Source organism: Xenopus laevis, chromosome 3L (genome assembly GCF_017654675.1).
Source record: "Xenopus laevis strain J_2021 chromosome 3L, Xenopus_laevis_v10.1, whole genome shotgun sequence".
NCBI classification, from domain to species: domain Eukaryota; kingdom Metazoa; phylum Chordata; class Amphibia; order Anura; family Pipidae; genus Xenopus; species Xenopus laevis.
In genome coordinates, this window is record NC_054375.1 from 60,751,494 (window position 1) to 60,773,823 (window position 22,330).

At 39.6% G+C, this 22,330-nt stretch overlaps 1 protein-coding gene across 1 annotated transcript in view; it reads right to left on the bottom strand.

The window, feature by feature from the left end:
• The window catches only part of slc6a15.L (solute carrier family 6 (neutral amino acid transporter), member 15 L homeolog), a 38,570-nt gene extending 21,201 nt beyond the window's left edge, over positions 1 to 17,369 (bottom strand). The window contains exon 1 of the mRNA XM_018252373.2: positions 17,069 to 17,369. The gene's annotated coding sequence lies outside the window, so the exon portion shown is untranslated. The remainder of the gene's footprint in view (positions 1 to 17,068) is intronic.
• Positions 17,370 to 22,330: the final 4,961 nt, after the last annotated feature.

Below are 22,330 nucleotides of genomic sequence, written 5' to 3' on the forward strand. Positions count from 1 at the left end.
TTATTCCAAATTCCACAACATTTCTCGAGTCAAGGACCCTTCTTGGAGGGGAAGTTGAAGCACAGTACTGCGGATGTTTGTGGCCTCCTTCATACTAAGTGAATTGTCTTGTCACATGAGCACAGGCATTTTTTCTCATTTTAGGATATTCTAAAAACCTGCCTTGTTTGTGAACAATAACATAACATGTTAAGGAAGAGTCCATGGTGGCTTCTAATACACTGATCATTTACAGTAGAGGTTATATTATAACACATACTTTCTCATTTACAAGCAATTAGTATCTGTTATACAACATTAACACAGCTTTATATATAGTTCTTCTTTCCATATCCCAGAAGAGCTGGCAATCTAAGGCAGTCTAAAACCCCATTCACATTATATGGTTTGTGGAGTATGGATTATAATGTTTTATTGTAAGTCTTTTACATTCAGTGAGAAATATTACAAAACTGTTCCTAAGCTTTTTTTTTTATTACAAACAGTTCCCAGTTTTTCTCCTGGAAATATAAAGTGGCACCTAGAGGTTTGGCGAAAGAAATGCTGCACTTCTTACAATTCCCCGAATGTTACTTTATGCCAAGTCTTACTGCTGTTCATGGGAACTTGCAAGGTAAGTGGAAAGTTTTAAAAGAATAATGTATTCTAGGTATATAACAACACCACAAAAGGGGCATTGGTGTGCACCATGGAACCATCATATTGACTTTATGCATCCTTTAAGTTAAGGTTTATGTGTTTGAGTTGTTTGAGTTGTTTGAGTTGTGAGGCAATGCTCGCTGATTGGAAGTGACATGAGAAACAGATTTCCCTTTGAACATGAGACAGACTGCGCCACATCTAAACAATAGGCTGAAAAGAATAGTGCGTTTTAGGTATCACATTTATAATCCTCAACCAGACAGAAATTAGGCTGTTGGTAGATTATTAGCATGAAATAAAGGTGTACATTGTCAAATCTCATTTTTATCTTTATAAATATTTATATCTAAAATTTTTTTTTTAAACACAACTGACAATTTTCCCATGTGAGTTTTACATTTTAATATTCAGGAGCTTGGCTCAGCTTTTTAACAGATTAATATATTTTCTGCACTGCTTACCCAAAAGAGAAAAAAAAATCCCAATTCCCAATCTCTGCTTCAAAAAGAAATATATAAAAAGGAAAATGTAATTTGGAAAGACAAAGTATTATGAATAATCAAAAATATCTTATTCACATGATAGACAGAGGCAACTTCAAAGCTGCCATTCAAAGCTTTAAAAGCATGCCAAAAGGCCAAAAAGTGGTATTTACATCATGTGACCACAATCCATAGCGGATTAGGGTGAAAGAGAAGTCTTGATTGTTTTATATGCCTTCTACTGTAGCTATGGCAATATATTGTAACTACAAGCACTGACTAAGCAGTGTGAAGGTATCCAAAGGTTTTAAGGTTTAGCACTCTTTATATCCCAGTAATCTTCTCTAATTTTTAAACACTGCTTAAGTCACAGGGTGTGAGTGGCATTCATTCTGTCTCAGCTTGATGCAGAACATTGCCTCATGGCATAAAATTATATGTAAGCAAACACACCAAAGCCATTTTATGAAGTCTTTGCACCAAGCTTGCTGGAATTCTTCTATTCCTTCAGAATTTTCAATGGTTAGTTAAAAACATATTTCATGGTGACACTACTGGATTTCTTTTATCTCCAAGAAAATTATTTGACAAAGTATTCGCCAATGCAGCATGCATCAACTTAATCACTTCTTAACATGTTGTTCTTAAGCATTGCCCACAAGATTCCCTCATGGATCTATCTCTCAATGAGGTTCTTAAAGGTATGTCACTGGCTTGAAGACTTACAGCATGTAGCTGCCGGCAACACTGAACAAGCAGTGGGCAATAAACATGTTACTAATCTGCTGGCACAATATACGTTAAATTCTGCAGCAGAGATACAAGAGTACATCTCTGCATCTGGACCAGGTTTGTTACATGGCACGACAGCAGGGTCCATTTATTAAAGGCCGAGTTTTGTTTTCTTCTTCACTAAAAAAAACTCAAATTTTTAGAGAAAAAAAAACCTCGAACTTTTAGAAAGTCATTATGCCCCAAAGCAGCAAAAAATCTGAATCTGAAAATACTCCAGCTAAAACCTGTCAAATAAATGTAAAAGTCAATGGCAAACGTCCCTTTAACTATATAAAGATTTTTTTTGCCTTCACAATTTTTTGGGTGCTTTGGGTGTGTTTTTTTTAACACTATAAACTCAAAAAATTCGAGGTATTCATAAAAAAAAATGTTTCGAGTTTTTTTCAGATCTGATTTATTTGAGTTTGATAATTAGCAAATTAGCCAAATTTGTGGATGGGAGTTTGTTTCTGGTAAAATATGAGAAAAAAAAGACACTTAACATGACAGTCACCCTGTACAACCTTTGGCAGCATCGGTGCTTCAGTCACAGGAGTGACTAACAACCTGTTGTAGTAAAATAGTAGGAATGTCTGTGTAGTGTTGTGTATCCAGCCAAACTACTCCTATCCAGAAGCTGCTCCATTTACATATTGCAGTCTGCGCCTGACTGAATTACATTAGATCAGATACCACCACATTGGCAACTCTGTAACATGTATGCACTCCACCTTACTAAAAACAACTTCCTGCAAAATAAATACCTTTTTTGTCTTTCCTTTTACAGTGTTTGAAGAGATCTAGATCAAATAATCAGTGACACCCAAAAGGCTACTGCATTTAATTCCTTGTAAGTGAATCTAAAAATAATAATAACCAAACAACATCACTTGCAAAGCTGATACAGCACACTGCATGGCAAGACATTTAACCAATTTACTCACAGTCAGGATTTAACCAATTTACTCAGTCAGGATTTAACCAGTTTACTCACAGTTAGTTTTTAACCAGTTTACTCACAGTCAGGATCTAACCAATTTGCTCACAGTCAGGATAGAAACCACAGATTAATGTTTCAGAAGTAACACACAGGTCGTGATGGAAGGAGCTTGCCACCTCCCCAAAACACTGATCTGTGGTGATTTAACTGGTTCTGAATAAATTAAATGAACCCTAAATTATAATATTATTGTGTGTTGTGCGTGTGTTATTGCTGAACAGTGCAGCCTAATACAGTGTTTAATCAATTCAAGTGCTGAAACCCATTCTGGTTGCTTATAACTATTAATGTCATATATGAAGTATTCAGTTGTTTGACTGGATAATTTCCTATTTCTAGATAAAAAAAGACAACCATATACCCCAAATCATTTAACAATGCAGTTAGGAATATTTATGTTGCATGCACCAAGCAGCCAAACACTGCACTGTTGTCTCACTTCTGCTTTCAAAAGAAACGGAAAGTACAATACAAATTAAACTGAATGTAACATAATAACCATTATTATTATATCCACCTCTATTATTATCATGTCAGAAAAAGGACTAAGGTGCAAGCATTTAAAACTGTAATTTAACTTGCAATGGAATTGAACTTTACTGCAGCCCTTGGGTTTTTCCCAGCCATATTGGTTCTGGATGGATCATTAAAATGGCATTACATGCAAACTGTGGGGGAAAGAGTAGTGCAAATCATCTGAAAGGGATCCCACAATACTTACACAATTCCAATTGAGCCCTTACGTCCCAAACCTGTAGAGATCTTACTTTTTTTCCCAGACAAGAGGATTTACAGAAAAGTTACCCACAGTTTATTTTTAAATATAAATATAAAGGAAATAAAATGAGGACTACTAAATTTTTTCAACATGGAAAAGATCCACCTCCTCTATACCTACCAACTATGCTGGCTTTCATTGTGCAGTCCTGGGAAAGATAAATTAGTAGTGGGGTTACAAAAAAGTGTCACAAACTAAATTGGATTGGGGGCATTGTTGAACAGCACAGAGTCTACATGAATCAGGTGCATGGCAAAAATGTTAGTTCTCACATTTCCCTTTTTCTTCCTGACTTGCTGCCTCTCGCTCACTCTCTACCTCTACGAGGCACATTAATTGCATTCCGCTCAGGCAAGTCTCATTGTAGCCCCATTTATTCATTCAAAGAGGCATTTGTTTGGTGAGGTCGAGGTAGTGGCCTGATACATCAAACCTGCCAAATACGTATCTAGTCAACAATTAACAAGATATTAGAGAAGAAAGTATTCACTTTGGTCCTGTACAGAGGCCAATATTTAGCAGACAAAGAACTAGAGTTGTAGCTACTCTTCATTTTATTTTTAGGCCTAACGAGCATGAAAGTATGACTGTTCTCATGAATCTCCATGTGGCTGGTGTGCTTCCCAGTCAGGTACCATCATAATCAACCAGCTTTATGCTGATCATGTGGCAATGCTAGTGATGAGGGAAATTTTTCACTGTGTTTCGCTGGGAAAAAAGCTCTCAGAGGCTCCAATGTAATTTGTGCGGCTTGCTCAACAAAATGCCTACTGACTTTAATGCATTACAAGAATATGCGCTGTTTCACTATTTTTTGGTGAAGCAAAATGGGATAGATTCACCCATCACCAGGCACTGCCCTTATATGGTTTTACACATGATTATGTATCTTTTATTGTCCAATATAAAGTATATATATCTGGCATGTTTACACAGCACTTTACAGACATTTTATAAAGTACGCTTCGGTTTAAAAGTTAAAATTTGGGTACTTTTATTTTAATCGGATGTCTGTAATCTAAACTTCACCACTGTCTATTCCCTGGGGGAGAACTTTAATGTGGGTGTGGGAGTGGGATCATTATCTCAGTTTAACAAGAGTCGGAAGACGGATTACTATCAACCTCACCCTTAAGTGTCGGGAAACCTTTTGTGCATTTTAAAAAACATTTCAAACAATACAGATTTTCTAGCCAGGATTAAAAAAAAAAAAACCATAGGCTAGACTGCAAGTATAACAAAACCATTTAGGTTATGATTGTAGGTGGGTTGAAGATGAAGAGAGAAAACTGTTGTGATTTTCCTGTACTTTGGTTAAAAAAAGTCATGTAGTTACGAATTATGTTCCATATGTCCTTGCTTAGAGGTTGGCGGGGCTGGAAACTGACTCATAATCAGCACGGTATCATTGCATTATGAGTGGAATAGATCATTAAGACACGTGTTAACGGCATTAAAAAAAAAAAAAAGAAACTGAAATACACCAGAAATAAAATAAATCAATATATAAATGACAGCCTTACACAAGTACATGCATGTGCAGTGCAAGTGAAAAACACAAAAAAGGCAAGTTATCAATTAAAACCTCTTTAAAGGATCTTAAAAATAAATGAATGTAAAATTGATGAGGCTGATGGTCTATGAACTTTTGAAATGTACATTCATTGGTTTTTTTTTTTTAATTCAAAGATAAATCTTGTTCTTCTGACTAGGAAAGATTTAAGAACGGTTTCTATTTTCTTTCCTAATCAGAAGAACATCAGAGCAGCATCTTTCTTTCTCCTGACAACTTTCTTGGCTACTTGGTGGTCAGACTGGTCAAAAAATGACCAGCAGGGAGGGGCGTGGCCAAGCTGACTTCCTGAATGGCAGCGTGATCCGCGAGCTCCGTGCACCCGCTTCATTAGCACCCAGCAAATAAGCATCTTATTCGGGTTTGCAGCTCCGATACCGAGCAGATCCTGATTGATATCCACCAGATGGCTCCCAAACCGAGAGCCACCCACAAACCTGGCGAAGTGGCCGAGTTTTTCAAGCGCAAAGATCCGGCCTCATGCGGCCAAGATGGCGACGAGTCGACTGCATCAGAGCCCCCGTCAGATGCGACCGACCAAGTAAGCAAACAGGATCTGAAGGCCCTATATGAGGACTTGGCTAAACTTATAACTACCTCGCAACAAAGAACGGTGAAAGAGATCACTGCAGAGGTGACGGCCCTCGGGGAACGAGTGTCCGAAAATGAAGACGCCATTGAAGGCCTTCGTGCTTACTGCGCTCAAACTGAGGCAGACATCTCTGATATGAAACGACACCTGTTTGCCTTGCAAGACCAGCAGGAAGACCTCGAGAATCGCTCGAGGCGCAACAATTTACGCATTAAAAATGTGCCTGAAAGTTACACAGACCTGGAACCGACTGTTCTGAAACTCTTTCAAGCTATTTTGCCGGACATTGAGCCTGCCAAGCTCGAAATTGACCGGATCCACCGCACTTTGCGAGGCAAACCCAGGGAAGGTGACCCACCCAGGGATGTCGTGCTGAGGATGCATTTTTTTAGAACCAAGGAAATGCTCCTCCGCGGCACGTATAACAAAGAGACTAAGCTTGAAGACGACACGGTCGTCCACCTATATGCCGATATCTCTCCAACTACGCTCAAACGACGACGAGAACTAAAACCCTTAACGGAACTTTTGACTCAACACCAGGTGAAGTACCGCTGGGGCTTCCCGTTTAAACTGTTGGTGAACCACAACGGACGGACCACCGCAATCTCTGATCTGAGCGACCAGAACCGGCTGCTGACGGCCCTAGGGCTCCCTCCGACAGCTGATACTGCCCCACCCAGCTCTAAGCGGATACCCCCGCCGACTCCGAAGTGGTCCTCACCCAAGCCACAACGCACCTCGGAACCTTCAGCGGCACAGCCATCCTCAGCCGCACAATGAAGATGAAGCCTCTCTCTCTGTCCATTATTGGCCGCCTGCATACCCGCGACTGATCCTACAGCGGGTGCCCGGGCGTGAGTACATGCCCCCTAATGATTGCTACCTGCCTGGAGGGTAGCAGTGGGAAAGTGCCCGCTCCGTCTAGGGAACCCAGTGTGGTTCCCTTTCTTGTTTCTCTGTTTGGCTTGTGGGCATTGCCATTCACAGGCACATATTTTGTTTGTTTATGTTTTTGTTTCTGTTTAATGCATTACGTAGTTATCATGTTGTCACCGTGTCACGATTTGTTTGAAGCGCTCCCTGGGTCCCACCCATCACTACTTATCCATATTAAGGGTCTCCATGGATTTGAAATTAATATCCCATAATGTCAAGGGCCTTAATAACCCTCGTAAAAGGCGACTAGCAGCGGAATACTACAAAAAACTTGGTGGGGATGTGATATATATGCAGGAGACCCATCTTATTAAAGGCAAGGAACCCAAATACTGGGCAGGAGGTTATACAACAAGCTACTATGCTTCTGACCAAGTCAAAAAGAGGGGAGTAGCGATCCTCATCAAAAAGAATACCCCCTTTGTTGAGAAGAAAGTGCTCAGGGACCCCAGGGGGCGCTTCTTGATTATTGAATGTGTATTGAATAATAGAGACACCACCTTGGTTTCGGTCTATGCTCCTAGTGATAGGCAAAAACTGTTCTATACTGATCTGGAACTGAGATTAGCTACACTTCAGTCAGGCTATGTCCTAGTGGGGGGTGACTTTAATATCACACCGCAGGCTAGTCTAGATAGGTCAGGCAATCCTCACCCCTCCCAAGTGCCCTCGCCCACTAAAATACTTACCACCTTTATGACTAATCTGTCACTGTGGGATGTGTGGCGTATTCAGCATCCTGATGACAGGTCTTACACCTTCTACTCCAACGCCCATAAAACCTACTCTCGCATAGATCTTTGGCTCACAAACCCTATAACTTTACCCTTTATAAAATCCACAGATATCACCGAAATCTCTTGGTCTGATCACGCGGCGATTCTTCATACATTAACAGATTGGGGGACCTCTCGCACGGGCAAAAGATGGAGGCTTAACGAATCACTATTAGCTGCGGAGAGCATTACCCAGGAATTAGCGGATGAGACCAAGCATTACTTTACACAGAACACTTCTGCAGACGTTAGTGTAGCAACCATCTGGGTGGCTTACAAAGCCGTAATTCGCGGCCACCTTATCAAGCTGGCGTCCCAAAAGAAGAGGTCTAGACAACAGAAAATATTGCATCTTACGTCTAAAATTAGGCTCCTTGAGAAAGAACACAGCCAGGGGGGTGACGAGGCCATAGAACGGGCTCTTATACAATGTAGAGGCGAACTCAATGTGGTTCTGTATGAACAGGCGGATCAGGCCATGAGATACACTAGTAATAAATTTTATGACAAGGCTAATAAAGCTGATACGCTCTTAGCACGTAAACTCAACCCCAGAGCTCATGCCCAATCCCTTCACCCGCTTAAAGACCGCAATGGGTCACTGACGTACGATTCGCAGCATATAGTGCATTTGTTCCAGAATTACTACTCAGACTTATACTCTGGGAGAACAACTGACCAGGTCACTAATACCCCTATTCAAATTGCTTCCTTCCTTGATAAATTAGACATCCCTCACCTCCATTCTAATGAAAAAGATGCGTTAAACGGTTCGATCACTGCTGAGGAGACTGAGGAGGCTATAAAATCCCTACACGCAGGTAAAGCCCCGGGGCCTGATGGCTTCTCTGCACAATTTTATAAAAAATTAGCTACCAATATTTCCCCACATCTCACTCGCTTTTACAATGCGGTCCTAGATGGTAAGGCTTCGTTTCCCTCTGAAATGCTTCAAGCTACTATAGTTGTGATTCCTAAGCCAGACAGAGATTTAACCAATGTTAGCAATTATAGGCCAATTTCGTTGATAAACACGGATGTTAAATTGCTGGCCAAAATCCTGGCTAACAGATTGAATACAGTGATAGGCAGATTGGTCCACCCGGATCAAACTGGTTTCGTTCCGGGCAGGCAGTCCACTGATAATGTCAGGAGGGTGCTAGATATCATGGCTTATACTAAGGCGAAGAAGGTGCCGTCGGTCACTCTGTCACTGGACGCTGAAAAAGCTTTTGATAGAGTTGACTGGCGGTACCTTCGATGTGTCCTCGTGAAATTCGGCCTCCCCCCCAAGTTTCTTAATGCGGTCATGAACCTGTACTCCAGCCCTTCTGCCAGAATATGCAACTTAGGTATATCCTCAAATGACTTCCCTATACTCAACGGCACCCGCCAAGGATGCCCGCTTTCGCCACTACTGTTTGACCTCTGCATAGAACCCCTAGCAATACTTGTCAGATCTGACCCCTCCATACAGGGGATAGATATAGGTCAGGGAACTTACAAGGTCGCTTTGTTTGCTGACGATACGGTTTTCACCCTCTCACGTCCCCTCACGTCGCTCCCAAACCTATTTCGCTGCATTGCATCCTTTTGCGCTGTCTCTGGCTTTCGTATTAATGACTCCAAAACGGTGGCCACCCCACATAGCCTCACAGCCGCCTCTTTGAAGCTGCTTAAATTAAATTTTAACTTCAGGTGGATAGGCAATGGTATGAAGTATTTGGGGGTTAAATTGGCTGACAATCCCACCACGCTTCACCTTCTCAATTTCACACCAATGTATATCCACTTGAAAAATCTTATGTGTAAATGGATGTCTTACCCAATATCCCTCCTGGGTAGAGTCAATGCGGTAAAAATGATAATCCTTCCGAAACTCCTGTACTTATTTAGGGCCTTGCCCATCATACTACCTAGTAAAGAATTAAAGACCTTCCAATCCCACATAACCTCTTTTATATGGCAAAACAAGAGGGCTAGAATTTCCACGGCTATGTTAGCTAGGTCGAAAGGCAGAGGTGGGTGGGGATTGCCGGACATTAAAAGCTACTATTTGGCTGCAAGGATGGCACAGCTAGTCCAATGGAATTCTATTATAGGGTCCCATAGATGGGTCGACATTGAGCACTCCCTCACATTTCCTGTTGGGGTCCAAGGGCTTCCCTGGCTCGCAAAAAGACACAGACCAGCATTGTCAGATTGCCCATCTCCCTATATACATCACACGCTATCAGTTTGGGATTCCTGTCGCATGAGATATAATCTACAAGGCTCGCCAGGCCTGGTCGTCCCAATACATAACAACCCGGATTATGCCCCGGGCCTGGTGACCCTTGGCTACAAGCGCTGGGCAGCTAAGGGACTGTGGTCTCTGCACCAATTCATCCAATGGGACAAAGTCCTTACATGGGATGCTTTCAAAGATAAATTTGCCATGGCAGACCAAGATCAGTTCCAATTTCTACAATTGTCCCATTACATTTCTACTAGATTTCCTACAGGGCCCATAGCTAAGCCCACTAGATTTGAATGGTTATACTGCAACTTGTCTTTTCGTAAAGCCTTGATTTCTGAACTCTATAGGATGATATGGCATGATAGGCCGCCGTCAAAAACTAAACACCAAATACGGTGGGAGACCCACATAGGCGAAAGTTTATCGGATGAGCAATGGACTGATATTTTTCTCACCATGGCAAAGGTATCAATGAATGTCCTTATAAAAGAGAAGCCATACAAAATTCTGTATGATTGGTATGTGTCCCCCACTCTGCTTCACAAATGGGACCCCACTAAACCCAAAACGTGCTTCCGTGGCTGTGGCCAGGACGCTGATAATTGGCACAATTGGTGGACTTGCCCAATCGTCCAACGAGTATGGACTGACACGTTTGCTTTGATTTCTTCAATCCTTCAGACGCATGTAAATCCGGATCCATGGGCGGCGTTGTTTGGCAGGCGCCTCAAACTCTCCAGCCATCACAACAAGTTGGCCACACAAATCTGTTCTGCTACGAGATGTGTGTTAGCCTCAATGTGGAAGGGCCCTGGCCCTCATCGGTCTGAGCTGGAGCGGAAAATTTGGTGGATTGCTGCTAACGAAAAAATTACTTACCTGATGAAAGATAAACTGGACACTTATGACCTCATATGGTCTCCCTGGACTGCCACAGCTGGCCCTACCTAATTTGCTCATTTGCTCCTGCATCCACTATCTCCCTGTTTTTTGCCTATACGGTTACTATGACTCGGTGACACGGTGACACTAGACATTGTATGCAACATGTACTTTTATTTTTTTTATTTTATTTTCTTCTGTTTGTTTTCCTTTTTCTTTGTTTATGTCTATGTGTTATAACACAGGTTTGCAAATCACAGCTATCTTTTGACATTCTGTATCTGATGATGCACCTGAATAAACACAAAGTTGAAAAAAAAAAAAAAAATGACCAGCAGGTGGCGCTGTTGTAACAATCATTCATGTTAAAGTACGTGTATCCTTTAATATCTTGGAATTAAAAATAAATAAATAATGAATGTACATTACAAAAGTTCTTAGAAAAGTACTCAATCAATTTTACATTCACTTATTTTTAAGGCTTACTTAGCCTTTAAGGGCACTCAACTCAATCAAAACATTCAGTAACTGCCAGAGAACCTTCCCAATAGCATTGAATCAGAAGTGTACTAGTGTGTAATTCTGGGAAATATGTATCCAGTCATAGATTTTGCGCAAGTAATAATAATATGTCAATTTAACAATAAAAACAGCAAAATACAGAATGTGTTATTGATGATACAGACTTTCATGCAACAGAATAAAAACAGACTTGGGTACAATTATATCAAATTATATAAAAGTGAGTAAGAAAAGTGGTCACGCTGGTCCAGCACTTGCTGATGATTTGACTGAGCCGGTGTGGAAGAGCAATGAATGTCGAATAGACACCAGGGCTTCAGGATGTGACGTGAGAATGAACACCAAGTGGAGCAAAATTGACACCTTAAAAAGACCATTTACACCAATGGATGCTGACAGTCTATTGTGCTAATTATGGTCAGTTTACTATGGTAAACCCTCCTCCTATCCATGAGTTCTTGGCCCCTCCTGACTCCCATTTGCTGCCTGCCCTAATCTGTTGTCTACAAACACACAGTAGTGGAGAGCTCAAAATCACTGGTTATAACACCTTTTGTGTCTTGTCAGATGCCGTGCTGGAATACCCATGCCTGCTGCAGGGGTCATTAACATATGTAAAAACAGTACCAGCAGCATACTGTAGCAGATATAGTGTTGCAAAAGTTTTTTCAGCCTAAAAACATACAAGTAAGGTCATTTGGGCCCTCAAGGCCCTAGACATTGGACTTTGTTGCCTGGACATTAGACTTAAAGGTACATTTATTTTTAAAAGCATTTTCTATATAGATATACCTGAGAATGGCCCTTGTCTATATAAAAATTAGGTCCTGTCTGTGAGTCGGCCAAATAACACTGCTTGTGCCATTACTTAGTCTCAGCCTTTTCTTGTTACCTGCCTGTGCTTCTATACGAGTGCCTCTCTTCTGTAAACCCTGCCTGTGCCTCAATAAAGTGTGTTCTTTGCATCACACCTGCCTGCGTTTCCCAGCTCAGCCTCCTTCTAGGTGTCTACTCCAAACACTACGAACAGTGGCCCTTGAGACATTTTTGTGGCCCCTGGTCCTAAAATCAAACAATATTGTCAGAAAACAGATAAAGCCCGCAACAACGTATTTATTGAAATGCATGGGGAGAAGAAGCAATAGTCATTCTATTTACAGATCTCTAGACAATTTTGAATGAATAGTGATGAATACAAAAAACACGCAACAAGCACTGCATCAAGGCTGCAGCTATTTTAAGGGTGTCAGTGTCACATCACATATATCACAGAAAATGCCTAATTTTAGAGAGGTTTTAACACAATCCTTTTTTCCCCATTCAAAGAGGTGATCTGGTGTTTCTGCTACTTTTTTTCACATTACCCTCTTCCTTTTACGCTAATGGCATTTACTACATTGACCCCAATTCATTTTCTCATACAGTTATGAAGCCCAAACTACAATCTACAAACACTACATTTCAAATGATCTATTGAATTCTATCACTATAGAGAAGAGAAATTATAAAAAACAGACGATTTGAGTTTCTTACATTTGTACTAATGTTACTTTATAAACAGCATATGAATACATATAGACACACAAAATATACCAATCACACCTCTCTGAGTAGGTAACTATTGCCTATTTCTTATTTAATACATAAAGGTGTACTTCAATGGCCACCATGCCAGTAAAATTTTTCATGGCAACTATGAAACCTCCTTGGTCAAATTTACTGGAATATTTGATTTGACCCATAAAATGAAAGTAAATGTGGGGCCAGTTTATAGCATGGGAATGCTTTTTGGATGTGCTATTGCCTGCCAAAACATGTTTCCATTCTGAAAACAAAATCCAGAATTTTATATGTACTAATATGTAAATATGTATTATATGTACAAAGACTACTTTTTTCATCTTGATTAAAGGGAATGTCAACCCAAATAATGTTTTGCATAATAAAAGAAAACATAATTCTAAGCAATTTTGCATTATACATTCATTATATTTTTTATATGGTGTTTAAATTATTTGTATATGTGTTGCTATTGAAAAAAGTGATTGTCCCTGTCTGTTCTCTGCCCTGGTGGCTTATACTGTTGATAAAATGTAAGACAAGGCAGCTGATTAACAGACCTGTCATGACTTTTGTAACATTGTTTAAAAAGTAACAAAGAGTTAAACAAATGCTGATTTTAATAGCAATTGAATAGTAATAGTAATTTTCACAAATTACTTTAAAAACCTCTGAAACTTGTTAATAAATTTATATTGGAAAGTTGCTTAGAATTTTGTTTTCTTTTATTTGCCAAATTTTTATTATGGGGTCAACTTGCCATTTAAATGTCTTTTTACACTTTTCAAAAAGTATTGCTGTAAATAAAATAATTCAAATCCATATTGTTCAGGCTGAACTGACTTTCTGCATCATTGACTGGAAGGTCATTCATACTTTTAACAACACAGCAAAGTAATAGTTTTCATGGAATTAAATGGTAACAAAACAGCAGGGCTTTGTTTATCTTTCGATTATCCTCATTTTCTGAGCACTCAAAATGCTGCACTCTGTAAAGAGGCTTATCAGACATGAGATACTCAAACACTGTCTGTGCTGTTTCAGCTCTACAGAGGGCAGTTCTGCCAGTCACTGTTTAAGTTCAAGTGGGTATTCTTCAATAACTTTGCATAAACCTTCTATCCTCATATTTTCCAACTCTTTCCATTAAATGTATAAAATTTTCATTATTTTTCATGTTTCAATATCCCTTCTGTAAAATTCTTAATGCACACAAACCTATCAGAGTATGGAGAAAAAGATTAGTCACTATTAGACAAGGTCAGGTGGGGTAAGTGGAATGCTATCCTACTGCATTTCTAGGACCACAATAAGTCCTATGTGAGGAAGTAGGTATGTTGAGCAGAGTTTGCTGTTTTTCGCTTGTACACATAAAGCCAATCAGGGAGGAAAGTCTCTGTGACATCACTGGAGACATCACAGTGGGACTTATTGATCAATAGTAATTTGATTGGTTGCCATGGGTTACTGCCCATGGGCAAATTTGCCCAGTGTTGATAAAATGAGCCCTACTATGCCCATGCTGTAAGTCACTGCCCCTCAACATATTAACAGTCATGGTGAAGTCTTTAAGTGTCCGTAGGTCATCTATGGACACTGGCACTTTGACTATCCTTTGGCAATTAGCAAATATTGTACAGCACTTTCAGTTCCTTCTTAGCGCCTGTAAAATGATGCAAGAAAAAAGCATCCCTGGCACTGAACATTAATAGAGTATGGAAATTAGAAATGACCAGCCTGGCTCCAATTCTGTCTCCATCCTTTTTCAGAGCTACTTCAATAAAACAGTCTAAAGGGGATGCTAAACTTTAGAAGTCCTTGCCAAATAAACCATATTTCTAAGTGAAGCCCTTTTAAACAAATTTACAATTTAAATGTTAAGTACTCACAAAAGGTCTGCATGGCTGACAGTATAATAATGCGGAGGGGTCACCAACCACCCTCATTCTCTGAAGCCTAGGTCAGTGGTCAGATTAGCATAATTGATTACATATGGTGTTATATTATGAGGCAGAATATGTACATTTATATTACTATAGTGGAACAGAAAATATGTTATTTTCTGAAGAAAAAAGGTAAACGAAAGTACAAGGAGCAATAACACTACCTTAACAGTAGTGCTACAGATGTTGTTATTGTGATCAGTGTACTATCTTCCATTCAGCATTCAAAACACAAACAGCACAAGAAACTGGATATCTGGCCTTGTAAAGGATTAGAACTGTAGTACTTTGTAGCTATTGCCAAGTGAACTATTTTCAGCATTCTAAAAAATACTTTCTTATTCTGTGAAAAACACCCGGAATGCATCTGCAAAGTTTTTGTTGAGCCCTTTGTGCTCTAAACATCCACAACTATAAAACTGCTAAACACAGACAAATGTAAATGTTAGTTTACCTTCAAATTAACTTTAATTAAGGTATACAGTAATCAATTTGCAATTAATCTTTATTTATTTTTTAATTATTTGTATTTTTTTTGTCCAGCTATCAGGCTTGGAATTTAAAGTGCAATCTACTTTCTAGGGCTTACTCTCCTTAACTACCATCCAGGAGTTGGCAATCCAGAATGGAGGATTGATCTAATTCATAACATATCACAATAACACCAACATTTACATCTCAAAGTCAGTGTCCTTTTTTCTTCAGGGTTGTCTAAAAAATCAGACAGACTTTTCAGTTTAAAACACAAAAAAAAATTGGAAGGCTAATGCTACCTAAACCAAACTTAAAATAGACTAATTGAATATTTGCTTAAAATAATGGCTATAATGGAAATAAAATTACCCCTAACCATTCAGGACAAATAGAGCAGAGTCATTCTTGCCATAATAAATGCAAGCAAATCATGAGTAATAGGTGGCATGTGTATTTGTCATTGATTATCTCAGGGAGGAAACCAGCAATGTATAATAGGGGTGGTTCTCATTGATTATTCCAGGAAGGATAACCAGTTGCGGGTGGAAGGGTCTTTCCCACTAAATTATATGAGGGAGGCTCTGGATGATATTGGTGGAAAAGGAAAGCCAGTTCTGGGTGTCAGGAGTGGAGTGCTAGAGATTAAGGAAGAAATACAAGCAATACAATATTCGGCATGGGGGTACCAGCAGAAGACGCCTGGTGAGGTTTACTCTACCATACCTAAAATGGAGGAAGGGGGGGCTGTGGAGGCTGCAATGTGAAAACAATCCGCATGAGCCACCGAAGCTCCGTGTGGCAGAGTACAAAATAAAAATACTGTATACAGTATAATTGCCATACCCAGCTTTGTTTGCAGTATTAATGCAGTGAAGGCAGGCCGGGTCTCTCTATACATCTCCTGTATATAATGCTGCAGCGCATTTATCCCTTCACCCACCCTGTCAGCTTAACGGATTAGCACTTGCAATGTCCTAAAGAGATTTCCCGGCAGGCCAATGGGGAATGGTGGTGGCAACAAGATTCCAGGAGCTGCTTCAAACTTCACACGTGCAGCTGGGAAATACACTGCTCCGTCATGCAGAAAAGACACAAATACATGTTCAGCAATAACAATAGGCAGGTGGGAAGCAGCACATACATACAACATGCACTATTCACTGGGTGAATCTCTTATCTGGATACATTGGGGCCTGGTATTTCCTCGATAGGGGGAGTTTCTATCTAGGTTACTAAAAATCATTATACAGGATTGTGGCCCATGGATGCATGCAGTTTAGTTAGCAGAAGTAACCAGGCATTATTATTATTATTATTATTACCAAGAAAGGCAAATCAAAAAAAATAAATGGGAAATGGTGTTGTTGCATATTAGAGCTTTCTGGATAATGGTTTTGCCTTAGGTGCAAGTATGGTAAATCCTATAGCACATGATGAAATCAGCTGTCAGGCCTTTAGTACTACTGACATGGGCAGTGGTTATTTATATAAAGCAGCCCCGCCAGCAAACCTACTAGTGACATGGCACGACTGCAACACCTGCTGCGGATCCCGGGGAAGAGCAGACTGGCAGGCCTCAGCATGAACACTGCGATAGGTGTCAGAGGAAGCACGATGTGTAAATCCCCTACCCCATGCCATGTGGTGTTTCCTAAACACGCATATTTACATACTATCGCGTCCACTTTATACACATGAATGAATATACACAAGGAGCTCCCCCCTACAGAAAGCGTTTGGTAGTGACCCCGACACCTCTGCGGCTCATACAAGCCATAATACAGACCGGCGAGCATCAGAGAGCTCTGTAATGCCGGGGATGCTCTACGCCCCTCCCAATCGGATCCTCTCCTAACCGGTCCCGTTATTCCTTGTTCCCGCCGCATTCTTACCTCACTGAGTAGCGAAGGAGGCACCGGGCAGTGCAGGTGTTTGAGCGCGGAGGGACTGTGTAGGCGAGGGCTTGAGGGCTGCCGCCGTGTTGTTGCCAGTGTAGCAATGACGAGGTGCGCACATGTTCTCTGGCTGATGTATAAGAAGAATGGGTGGGAGGGGATTCCGTCTGGCGAGCCTCCTCCTGTGCAAGCTCCGGCAAGCTCCATTCCGCACGCTGGACCAAGGGAGTGGCTCCTTTTTGCTCACAATCCTTCAGCTCCTGAAATCACATAAATGTAACAATTCTGAGAAAATGCCGTGGAGTGAAATGAGTGTGAACCTGCAGTCCATGCCAGGAACAGAGCGTCTCTCTTTTAGTCACTTATGTTATCATCTGAGGGAATGTACAGGACAAAACATGCTCCTGGAACAAAACAACATTTATCGCACAAATACCTTCTCACAAAGGATATTGGGGGTCATTCATTTATGGCAAAACTACTTTCTCTTAAAGGATATTTTGGGGGGTCATTCACTTATGGCAGAACCATCTTCTCTCAAAGGATATTAGGGGTCATTCATTTATGGCAAAAGGGAGGTCATTCATTTATGGCACAAATACCTTCTCTAAAAGGATATTTTAGGGGTCATTCATTTATGGCAAAACTATCTTCTCTCAAAGGATATTAGGGGGTCATTCATTTATGGAAAACCATCTTCTCTCAAAGGAGATTTAGGGGGTCATTCATTTATGGCAAAACTATCTTCTCTCAAAGGATATTAGGGGTCATTCATTTATGGCAGAACTACCTTCTCTCAAAGGATATTAGGGGTCATTCATTTATGGAAAACCATCTTCTCTCAAAGGATATTTTGGGGGTTATTCATTTATGGCAAAACTATCTTCTCTCAAAGGATATTAGGGGATCATTTATATGAAGCAAAAATACCTTCTCTAAAAGGACATTAAGGGTCATTCATTTATAGCAAAACTACCTTCTCTCAAAGGATATTTAGGGGGTCATTCATTTATAGCAAAACTAACTTGTCTCAAAGGATATTAGGGGGTCATTGATTTATGACAAAGCTACCTTCTGTCAAAGGATGTTAGGGGATCATTCATTTATGGCAGGCACAAGTGCAAATGACTGCACACCCACAAAGCTATTGCAGAAGTTAAGTATATGGATCCCACTGCACATTGTGTTTACAGGGGTTCTTTCTAGTGCCTCTTTCTATGGGTGAAATAACACCCAGTGGCAACCCAGTGCCAACTTCTACCAGAAAGGCCTTACTTTTCTATGACTGCTGGCAATTTGCACTCTTTGCCCATCCTTAAAGGTTGGCATCTAACAGTGGCAGCAGTACGGCAGATAATAATGCATTGTTGGCAAATAATTCTATTTTTCCCTTGCTTTTTAAAGCTTGGTACCTCTTTAGTAAATGAGTAAATTTTTGTTGCATAAACACAATGAAGCAAAGCAAAAATCACACTAAAGAGGCCAGGGTGTGCTGGTGGGTAATTTTTTGCACATTGAAGCAAACACAGAACAGTGCCTCCATTTATTGGAAAACCATCCCAAACCAAACCTGCACATATCCACTTCCCTTTTACATTTATATTGATGCCCCCTAAGTACTCTTGATTTTGCGCATTGTGGTTTGTGTGCTTTACATTCATACAAAGCCAAGCTGTTTGCCATGCATACCACTACAGATGCTACAAGCATTTTATGTGGACCTGCAAGCTTTACATTATCACTTTCGGTGACTCTTGCAGGAGATTTCTGATCGTTCTAACACTATACAGATACAATACAGATGTTCACGACTGTGTAGAATCAAATGTTAAATGGAATTTTTCCTACAAAATAGATACATATAGAACTCTTCAAACTCTTTGCAGCCCTTTGATCTAATTTTTATAATGTAACTCTTGCTTTTTAAATTATTGCAAGCACCTGTTTGTCATGAATTAATGTAAAGCAATGTGTAACTTGCACTATATAAATAAATGATGGCAATGATTTTCCATCAAAACATATTCATTTTATGTTAAGAAAGCTGTATAGTTATGAAAAATGTAGTTACCCTACTTCTGAAGAGCTTTTTGTAATCTCAACTGTGTATCTCCTGGTTCTCTTGTGACTGTTTCCTTTCTGGAACAAACAGCTTTGTTTTGTGGCAGGGATTCTAGCTACGTATGTTTTACATTCAGGATCAGCGCATTTGAAGCCACATAGCAGAATCATTATTAATTATTTCAAAAGCTCATCACTCTCTACTTGGCTTGGGGAGATCTTTTCTATTTGGAATTTTAAATGTGGTCTGAAAGTGTAAAGCCGGTCATGCACTCACCTATATAATTTTGTTTTGTACAATTTTCAATGTGGTTATGGCAACCAGCTTGTAGTAGAAATGTAGTAGAAATGTAGTGATACAGTTTATTGCCTTTCATACACATTAGCCATTCATTTGGCCCACTAGACTATAGTTTTCCTGTCAGCCAGTATATGACCACCTTAAAAGATAAGGTTAATAATGCCAAGACTGCGTTCCATTCATTTAAAATGGAAACAACTTACAGTGCCAGTACTGGCATTATTGATGCAAATAGGGCTATTACTGTAAATTGTAATAGCCAGGAACAGTTTGATTTGTTGATTGTAGTAAGGACCAGAAACATTGAAATCTGGGTCCAAATCCCTTAGTTGAAGTTACATGCTGTATAGGTAAGATCACTGGGCACAAATTCTTACCTGTACCTACATATAAGGCACAATATAAAGCTTTTGTAAAATGCAGATTATATAAAAATGTACATAATATTTTTATTTTAAATGCTTACGACAGCATAAATAACTTGGCAGATCAACTTATTCTTTTGTATTTTGCAACTGTTTTCTAACACTCTAACCTTATAAATCAATCATTGTTTGTATTCCCTATAATATTAATTCTTATAAGGGGCATGTAACAAATTTAATGACCCTGTCTGGCACTGTACTAACGCGTTGAATGCATGTCATTTTACATATTTAATACTCTTAACCAAATGCCTAAGCAGCGTCAGTCTGCTTTAATTGGTGCCTAGCTTAAAATTCCTTTGGGATTTTATGTTGCTAGACTCTATATCTGTCTATGTACTTTAAAAAAGCCAAGGTAGAAAATTCCTAAGACCATGAATGTTAAAGAATACTATTTTTTAACTTGAAATACATCTGAATTAGGGCAGCCAGGGTCGCTAAACCCTTGTTACATGAAATTTGATACTTTGGTTGGAATTATTATTAATATACTTGTTTTTGTTAATAGTATTTGAATTAACTTGTATGGATATATTTCCTTTTACTCTTACAGTCATGCTAACGATGCTCTAGCAAAGCCATGTAATGTACATTGTATTTCAGTTCAGTTGGAAGCATGCCAGCAGTTCAAAAAACTGGACCACTGTATTTATTGAACTTAGCCATGATCAATAAGAACTCCAGTGTTTCAGGTCCTAATTCAGATTTAGCTTTTAACCACTGTCCAAGAATAGTATTGCCCAGAAGCTATAGTTTGTGACAAAATTAGCCCAATATCAATCCATGTCAGATTTGTCTGAAGTCAAGGTTGCCACACAGTAATCAGAATCATGCATTATTGACAAGGCATTACTAAATATAGTAATGGCAAGATTTGTAAATATGTACCATAAAAAAAGTCTAGAGCCCCAGTGCTAAAAATGTCATAGAAGTCCCATTTAAACTCTCTGTAATACTTACTCTCTGGATTCCTGGTACAAAAATACACTTTGGGTATACACTTATTATCATGTATGTTTTTAAGCACTTAGTACGTGCTACTGGTTTCTGCTTTGCTTTTGGTAGAGGGGTCAGGTTCTTTTGATGCACAGAATGTAAGCTTAGTTGAGGCACCTGTCAGTCAAAGCCAAGCACCAATCATAAACTGTGTCACAATCCCTACAAGTATACACAGTTTACCTGAATATACAGTATGCTACAAATTAACCTGGTGCCCAATTGCTAAAATAAATCTGCCTGTCTACTGGCCTTTCCTTAAGAAAACATAGTGTGGGGGTCTACATGTACTAAACTTGGGTTGAGATTTGTATCAGCTCCCCCAGATTCTTCCTCTTACAAAGCTGAATATTATTAAAAAACTTTAGAGCTTTAAGGGTCATCAAGAATTCATAGCAATGAAAATGTACCCCCAGGTCACGGACATGCACAGAGCCACATTGATTGCCAAATGTTTATAGGCAGCCAAAGCTACTGTAATGTAACTAATTAGTCATTGTCACAAATATCCCTCCAGTGCATGAATGTAGAATAATAAACAGACTAATCATGAACTGTTAGATACAACTACCCTAATTGCCACACTCCATTACCGATACAGTGACTAGAATGCATAACTACAATTATTTTTTACAGATGCAGAAAATAATATACACGGTTTTGCTACAGGAATAGTACCCTCTCACTTTTCTTAGAATTTTTGGTATCTAATGCAGGGAACTAGTGTATTGTTAATCTGTATATGTATTTTGTATTTTGGTATGATATGAGAGTATATATAAAGGTTTTAACTATAATTTACACTTTTATAGCTTTACAATTATTACTTGATGAATAGTGCTTGGTATAGAACAGTTGTTCCTTTCTGGGGGAATGGGAACAAGCATAGGAGATGCAGCATTAGTAGGTGGGCACAGGAGGGGGGAGTGTCCTAGAGACACTTTTTGGAAAGCAGAAAGGAAGGTGTCTGTGTGTGCTGTATCCTGGGGGCCCTACTGAGCATCAAAGAAAGGGCTGAGCACTTGACGTATAAAACCTCTGGTATAGTGAAATATACTGTATGTGTTTCTCCCTGACAGTGAACAACCTTAGTCCTGGGGAAAATTCACTAAAGGGCAAATTTTTGCCAGTGAACGATCCGCCACACTTCGCACAACTTCATCAGATGCAAATTCGTTGGTGTAAATGCTTGAAGTAGCCACTTGTTATTACAAATGTCAAAGGAAGCAAAATAAAGACAAAAGAGATCATCTAATGCCCTAGACATGAGTCCACCCCAAAACAAATACGGCGTGCCCCTCAAATTGGTTAATAAAAACTGTTAACACAAAAATCTTTAAGAGCTAGAACTTTTGAAGGCAATCCCACTTTAAAATATGGTTTTTAGGACTGGTATGATTTTTCAGCATACAGGATATGATGTCACTGACATAAGATTGAGGAGGATGTAGCTTCATTTTATCAGTTCTGTGAAAT